The following is a 7,766-nucleotide window of genomic DNA, read 5'->3' as shown; positions in this document are numbered from 1 at the left end:
TCAAGTAGAATTATCAAGATTTCGGACTTAAATGTTTTGATTTCACATGTTCTTTCTATTCTACCATTGTAAAGTTGTATTAAAGCAGCTTTTGCATAAGTGTTCAAACTGTGTTTATTCCCCTGCTTTATGCAGATGTGATAGCAAGGAAAGATATTTAGGAGACAGTGTGCCCTCAGTTTTCTTAAACAGGAAATGCACAGACAATGTCTATGAGGGTCTTTTCTCTTTTTCATCTATTCATCAAGCACTAGAATATTTGAAATAAGTTTTCTTTTTGAAACTCTTTCACATAACAAATCATGTTCTAATAATCTCATACCTTTTAAATATGTCCCCACTTATAAATTTTTCAATCTGTCTTATTCCTTGTGACTGGCTTCTGCAATAAAAGAGAGAACACCATATTTAATTAAAACCAAAGGTTTATGGTGGAATATTAAGTGAAGTTTAGCTAAAGAAAAATAATTCTTAAAAAAAAAAATAAAATTCTGTCTTGAAATATTTGTTTACTTTTCTGGAACAGTGTGTTACAAATTTTCATCACTTTATTTTTTTGCATTATAAAGCCAAACAGTTTTAGTAAGTTTTAACTGCAAGGAAACTAAAAGCTTTTTGTTTTATTTTTATTCCCATAAACATAAATTTTAAAATTGTGCAATTTGTGCAATTGCACAATTGCAAATAAAATGTGTCCCTTCACAGCTTGTAACTTATTCAGTAAATTCCAAACTGAAATCTTGCAGGGGAAATAGTATAAATCGCACTTCACAGTGGAGTTAAAGTTATGGATTCAGAACTGAGAGTAGCCAAATGTAGTTAAAAATAATCCTGAAAAGTTATTTACCTCTGGGGCTGTGCTTCTGGCTGTTCTGAGTTTACCAGCACATGTGCTGTTTCCTTTTACGGGCTTCAAAGACCTCCGCCTTTGAAGATGCAGAGGTTAGGCTGGGAAGTCACTCCACTTAAGGCTGTCTACCTCCACTACCCATAGACATGAAAGCTACTGGGAAAAATTTCAAACCCACTTCCATTTGGGCCTGCATAACTTTGCAACTAACTTTTAAAGCTAATACTGTAATTTTAAGGCTGAAAACTGCATATATAAAATTACATGTGTGACAACGAAGACCACATTTGGCAAATTTAGCAGATTTTAGCACAAAGTTCCACATGCTCTGGAACTAAAGCTTGACAAATTAGCTCCAGATATGGCCACATTAGTGGGAGCTGGAGACAGCCCTACAGGGCTGGCTTTTCATTGACTTAAGAAATGTCCTTGAAAAGATTTAATTGAGCTAATGAAGGCATTATATAAACAGTTAAAAGCAGTTGTTGGAGGCTGGTAGAAACTCATGTATCAGCAGTTAGTAATTAAGAAGATCTTCTATCTCCTTTCAGAATAAATATCCTGTCCTAGTTGCAGCAGGCCTGCTGAATGCAGACTTTCTGGTCAGTAAATGTCCAGACATTATTTTGTGTACTAAAACATCTGCAATGTGTTACCTCTGTAGCTCCCTCTCAAAGCCAGACAAAGACCAAAGTTTCCAATGAATAGCCTGATCAATAACCATAAAATCATTTACTCAGACCAATAATTAATAAAGAGGGTTTACACCAGCCAAAGGGGTCATCAGACAGTAAGTGATGTATGACTGACCTACCTGGTAAGATGAATAAACTTAGCAACAGCACTACTTTCTGTCTTAAGTGTAAAAAAAAATTAAAATTGTACATGTTGATTACTATTATGAGTCACACTGACTTAAATAAAATAAATACTAAGTAAGTTATTTCACCTAAATATGAAACCAGTGGCCAAAGATGGAGGTTTGCATGTGTTTATTAGTAGAATTTGTTATGTGAATAGCTAATATTTATTACTAGTAAATACACTAATTAAAGCCATACTAGTAATTTCCATTAGCTTACCCTCAAACATCCACGGAGCTGTCCGTCTGGTTTTAATCAAAACCAAATGGTAATCCAAGTTCTCAGGCTGGAACAGCTAAGAGGAAGTCGTTCAGAGAAGGCAGAAGAAAGCAGAAAAGATAAACAGACGATATTCACTAAACTTGTATAGAGCAAAGGACGTAGATGCTGTGGGTTACTCTGAAGACATGATTCAGGCACCCTGTCAAACTGGAACGAAGTAGTTACAAGTGTTTTATGTCAGCAAAATACTCATATGATCAAGATGGAGTCTGTCCTTTTGCTTTTGCAGAGCTGGATTTGTGTCACTCTGGAGGATTCTCAAAAGAGGTAAAGCAGCATATTCCATTGCCTGCAACATGACTGTTTAAACTGTATCATTCATTTTTTAAGATCCAGCTTACTCTCTTGAGTAGGAACGCAATTTTAGCATATGTCTTTAAATGGAATCTGCCTGACTGTGTATATTCGACAGAATAGTACCAGACCTTTTGTCACTGTGATGTGTTAACTTTAGACCATGTTTCTCACTACCTGATGTCAAAGACCAGGTGTTTCAGAAATGTTCTTGTGTTGTTCTGGATAGCTGTTACCTTTGCATCAGCATTAGAGAAGCATAAGGTATTTTTTTAAAGGAAAAAATCCAGGAGGGAGAGGTTTAAGTACATTTTTACATTATGTAGCTGTGGTAGAGATTTTTTTCTTTGGCAGGAATAGCGCTGCAGTGTATAAAGCTGACTGCCTTGAAACACTCGGTCTTGACGTTTTCTTTTCCCTCCATTTCTGCGCTCTCTCCCTGGCGCAGGCAGGCAGGCTCGCTGTCTCTCTCCCTCTCTCTCTCAAAGGCAGGAAATACTTTTCAGGCAATCTGGGCCTGGTTGTTGAGGCCCCCTTTCACAAAACATCAGTCTGAATTTAGTAGACAGAAGTCACTGGGAAAAGCTTGACAGGCTCGTGCTCCGCTAAGGCTCCCTCCAGCTGCAGAGGGTGTTTTTGTTAGAATCACACATTGAGCAAAACTGCTTAGAATAGAGCAATGATCTCAGTAGTGAAATCCGAACTTTTATGCTAGCAGGAGCTAGCTGGGACTGGGCTCTTTTGTTTGTTTGTTTGCTTCTTCGTTTTGTTGTTTGGGCTTTTTTTCTTCTTCTAATAGCCAAAGATTTTAGGGAGGTCATGTTTGAATTCCTGGTTCTCTTCGTCTAGGTAAGGCTGTCTTGGAATCTCTCTATACTTTCAACTACTTAATTTTTTAAGGAAAAAAGGGGAAAAAAAAAGGAAAAAAAGGAAAAAAAAAAAAAAAAAAGAAGGTAAGAAAAACCTCAGGAAAGAAACAAGCAGTATCCAGCACTGGAGTGTTCTGCGTTCAGGATCTCAGCACTAGAAATAGAGGTAAAAAAAATTTATAATCTTTAAAAATATACATTTAGTTGTAAACTGTGACAACTCTGTTTTTCAAAGTATGCCAGACCTATAAAAAAAATTACTGTGGATTTTTCCTCATCTTTTAAAAATATGCTTGAAATGCTGAACTTTATTTGCGTTCTTGTATAAATAGAGCTGTATGGTATTGCTTGCATATTTTTTAATGTACATTAAATAGGAAAGTTTGGTGTGAGTGATTCAGGTTTTTTCACCTCATTTAACAACGGGGAGGGCATTTAGGGCTATGTTTTTTTTTTTTTCTCTCCTACCTTTCCTTCTCTCCACTCCAGAGGTAATGATGACGAGGAGTGTTTTAGGTAGATATATCAGTTATACCTCACTGGGCTAGGTCTCTAGCCTTTTCTCAGTCCCAGATGAAATTTGTAGTAGAAGTGACAATACAGTCTTAAAGGTGTATACTCTAAATCTGAAAATCCAAGGTTTGTTTGTTTGCTTTAGCTAAATTAGGTTATTTTTAGTAATGCATTATTAGATATAGAGATTGTTGTGTGTTGTGCTAGCATTTAGAAGAGGTAAAGTAAGATTCTGTAAATGTCAGTTGACTAATTTTTGGGAGGATGTATGGATTTACTCTTTTTTCTTCTTAACCTAGTAAACATGTAACTAATAAAAATAACGCTGTTAAGGAGTTTAGGGAGAAAATCAGGATAGTATCTTCCACTGATATGTGAATGTATTTATATTTTATGTGAAGTTGTGATTTAATTATTAATTTGTTCTGGATATGAGAAGTGTTTTTATGTCAATCTATATAGTAGTCTTTGTCTTCCTGAAGAATTTTGTTTATAAGTAATCTTTCTTTCTTCCTTTCTTTTCTTTCTTTCTTTCTTTCTTTCTTTCTTTCTTTCTTTCTTTCTTTCTTTCTTTCTTTCTTTCTTTCTGTCTTTCTTTCTGTCTTTCTTTCTGTCTTTCTTTCTTCCTTTCTTCCTTTCTTCTTTCCTTTCTTCCTTTCTTTCTTTTTGTTTCTTTTTCTTTCCTTCTTTATTTCTTACCTTCTTTCCTTCTTTCTTTCTGTCATTATGACTCCATGTAGTTCTTGGCCAGATTGGTAACTAAAGAGAAATCATCTGTTCATGTATTTCAAGAATCTTTTAACTTTGCTTTTACTATTTTTCAAAATGATTGTTGTGAAAGGAGATGACTTTGTGGTGTGAAAGAACATGAAGGATATTCCAGAATGGGGTTAAATATCTCCTATGCAATAGACTGAGAATTGTACACTTTACTGCCATTTGGAGGAAGAAATTTTTTCAGGGTGGTCAGAATTGGCTCTGAGTTGTGAAGGGAATGCATCTGAACTGGACAGGGAACAACCTATAGGCAGTAAATTGTTCCTGAGTATATTCTGGGGTGAATTTTAATATCACAATCACTTATTTGGTTATGGACAAGTCTTCTCCAGTGAGATGTTCTGGTCTGAGAGAGCTGTGATGTGTAAGTGGTGGGACTGAGAAGTTGAGAGGAATTTGACTGAGTGAGTGTTTTTGTCATCCTTGTAAAATTTGTGCTGGAACACTGATGTCTCCAAGGATTTGGCTTTAGTGGCTTCTACTGCACTGTGTTCCCATGCTTGCTGCTGCAAGTATAAGTGCACGTATTTAGTATTTTTGAGTACTCCAGTTAAGCAGAAGAAAATTTTCCCTATTAAGCAGTTATCTTCTGCAGCACCACCTCTAGGGTTTCAAGCATATAATGACCTCATCTGACCTCATTTGCAGATGAAAATACTTGACACCTGAAGCAGTTGAACTACAGAGTGGACAACAGAAGAGAACACAGAAAGTATTTTCTCATTAAACTTTGAAGTTTCTTGTAGACCATAAGAAAATATAACACTGGTAAATGCCTAGATTTTTGATATCAAAGGTCTAAATGAAAGTCCTGGAGACAAATCACTATTCAACTTCTAGTTCTACTTAGTCTAATTTCTCTGTTATGCTTACCTTGTTTTGGTTTTTAAAGGTTCAAGAAAGAGGATCCACGGAAAAGTTACAGTCTAAAAAACCTTGGAAAATTATTTTATAGATATATAGCAATAATGAACATGGAAAATGAACATCTAGAGTTTTTTGACCTTGCTGTGTTTCTTCAGAAATGTTAAAGTTCTTTATTTGAAACAAGAAAATAGCCCAAGTAGTTGGATCAAATGACTCCCTTGAAGGAAGTAATGAATTTATGTCTGCAGCCTTGAGAAAAATTAACACAAATGGTTGCATCCATGTAATAGGAATTATTCAAATAGCTTTCCTTTACATAAATTTATGTGCCTAAAAACTAATTTTCTTTTGAACTTGTACCTGTTGACCTTCATGTCAAATTCCATACTCAGAATACTGGGAAAAAAAAAGTTTGTATATTTAGGCCTAATTCACAAAGACTTCTGTAACACAAAGCAATCCCTCCTAAAAGAAAATTAAAGACAACAGCTTGGATGTGCAGTTTTTAAATAGGCAAGACTTACAGTAATTGTTTTAAAGTGCTGGGCTTAAAATCAATTTAAAAATTGTTCTTTAGGTGATGGAACAATCTAAAGATTCCTCTTTTGTCCTTTTTTTGTCTCAAAAGTTACTTAACTTTTATTTTTCTTGATTGTCAGAAGTATTAAGCCACATTTTATATAATAGTTTTCTGTTATTCTTAACATGAATTTTGTTGCTGGAATGTATCTTCTTTGTTATAAAACTTCCCTGAGGACAGCAGTAGCAGAAGGAGGAAGAGAATTTACAAATGTTTTCCTCTTTTCTCAAAAAGAAGCTTTATTTTAGAGTGCTCTCCTTTTTTTCTTTTATTCATCTGGTTCCATTTTCTATTACTTGTTTGCCTGGAGAAAACTAATAAAGTATGGGGGGTTGTTGGTGTTCTGTCCTTTTTACAAAAGAAAGAGCAAAAAGACAAAAACAGAGTAACATAAGGGCCAGAGGAATTGAAATAGCATATCCAGAAGTATCAGATCTTGATTTCCTTCCAATTAGGCAAGAGCCTCTGGAGGTCTCTGATCCAACATGTCATTCAAAGTGGGATCAACTAGAGCCAGTTGCTCATGTCCTTGTCCACTAGGGCTTTAAATATGTCATCCAAAGAAGATCACTGCGAATTCTTAGGAAGGACTTTAAGACTGGCTGGGTACACAGGTGTATTTTTAAATATATGTGTGTGTGCATATGTATATATACCTGTAGACATATGCATACGTGTATATATGCATGAATTGTACCTCAAACCAAAATTATCTAGAAATTTTACATGTAAATCCTATTTATATAATATGTGAACATTATTTTACTGTAATAACTACTGATATTGAACTTCAATGTATTTTATATTATATTTCACCACTGATATTTTTTGATGCTTTCAGGTATTACTTATTTAAGAACAGTCTGTTGGTAGATAATTTCAAATCCACTATTACCATAGCTGCTTGTTTCCCTTCAATGAGAAAAATCACTTCTGTTGAGATTAGTAATGCCCAGAGTTTTATCTCTGGTGTATTTTACATCAGTCACATCCCAAATACCAAGTTTGCTTAGGCTGTGTGTATCATTAAAACCAATTTCACTCATACTGTGTACTCTTTACTTCTAGTCTTCACTTTCATCTAGGCTCTTCTTGTTTTTTTACAGGGATTTGTAATACTTCCTGATGGTTATTCCATTGTACCCTGTGTCAAAATCTATTAGATTTAGATGAAATGCCCTTGAATTTTAGGAAATTTTATAATCAGTTTTCTTACCTTTGAATTTCTATTGGTTCTCCCACCCTCTTGCTCACTCATTATCAGTTGTAGGGTTTCCTGGTAGATAGGACTTACTGGTGAGAGTTTCACATTAGGATTAAACCACTAGTAATACTCTTTAACACTGGAACAAATAAATGCCCCAAGTTGAACATCATAGTATTGTGGAAAGTTCACCTTATGATAAAAAATTTTGGGATAAGAGGGAGTCGGTAGTGAGTTTGAAATAAACATCATTAGACTGAGAAGTGAGGAAAATCTGGAGTAGACTGTTGCAACGTGGTGTTCTGCTAAAGGAACTAAGAGAAGATGGAAGGGGAAAGAAGAACCAGTGGCAAATACTCCAGGCCAAAGCAATTTGGGTTACATTATCAAAACTGTTTAACTGCACCTTATAAAGGAGCTTTCATGACCTTAATATTGTATTACTAGCATCTTTGCTAAGACTATCACAAAATGTGAACTCTTTTTGACCTCCTCATGAATTTTCTCATAAATGACACAGACATGTAAAGGGCAAGGAGAACTTACTTTGGATTCACTTTTTCAGACTGGAACATTTAACAGTGAAATTCTTAGCAGTCCTGAGAGGCTCAACACACTAGAAGTTGTACTGTTAAATTCATTACACTTTTTTTTTTTTTGTCTGCAG

At 35.0% G+C, this 7,766-nt stretch overlaps 1 protein-coding gene across 4 annotated transcripts in view; it reads left to right on the top strand.

Annotated features, from left to right (window-relative positions):
• Nucleotides 1–2,054: 2,054 nt before the first annotated feature.
• The window catches only part of DLC1 (DLC1 Rho GTPase activating protein), a 215,074-nt gene continuing 209,362 nt past the window's right edge, over nt 2,055–7,766 (top strand). For 2 of the 4 annotated variants that reach the window (XM_068186802.1, XM_068186798.1), the window contains exon 1: nt 3,188–3,324. The gene's annotated coding sequence lies outside the window, so the exon portion shown is untranslated. Of the gene's footprint in view, nt 2,263–2,773; nt 3,139–3,187; nt 3,325–7,766 lie in introns of those variants that run through there. The other 2 variants (XM_068186801.1, XM_068186800.1) reach the window with 2 other exon arrangements.

The sequence above is a fragment of the Anomalospiza imberbis genome, chromosome 4, assembly GCF_031753505.1.
Source record: "Anomalospiza imberbis isolate Cuckoo-Finch-1a 21T00152 chromosome 4, ASM3175350v1, whole genome shotgun sequence".
NCBI classification, from domain to species: domain Eukaryota; kingdom Metazoa; phylum Chordata; class Aves; order Passeriformes; family Viduidae; genus Anomalospiza; species Anomalospiza imberbis.
Note: the sequence above shows the minus strand (reverse complement) of the source record. Positions and strands in the feature narration are given on the sequence as shown.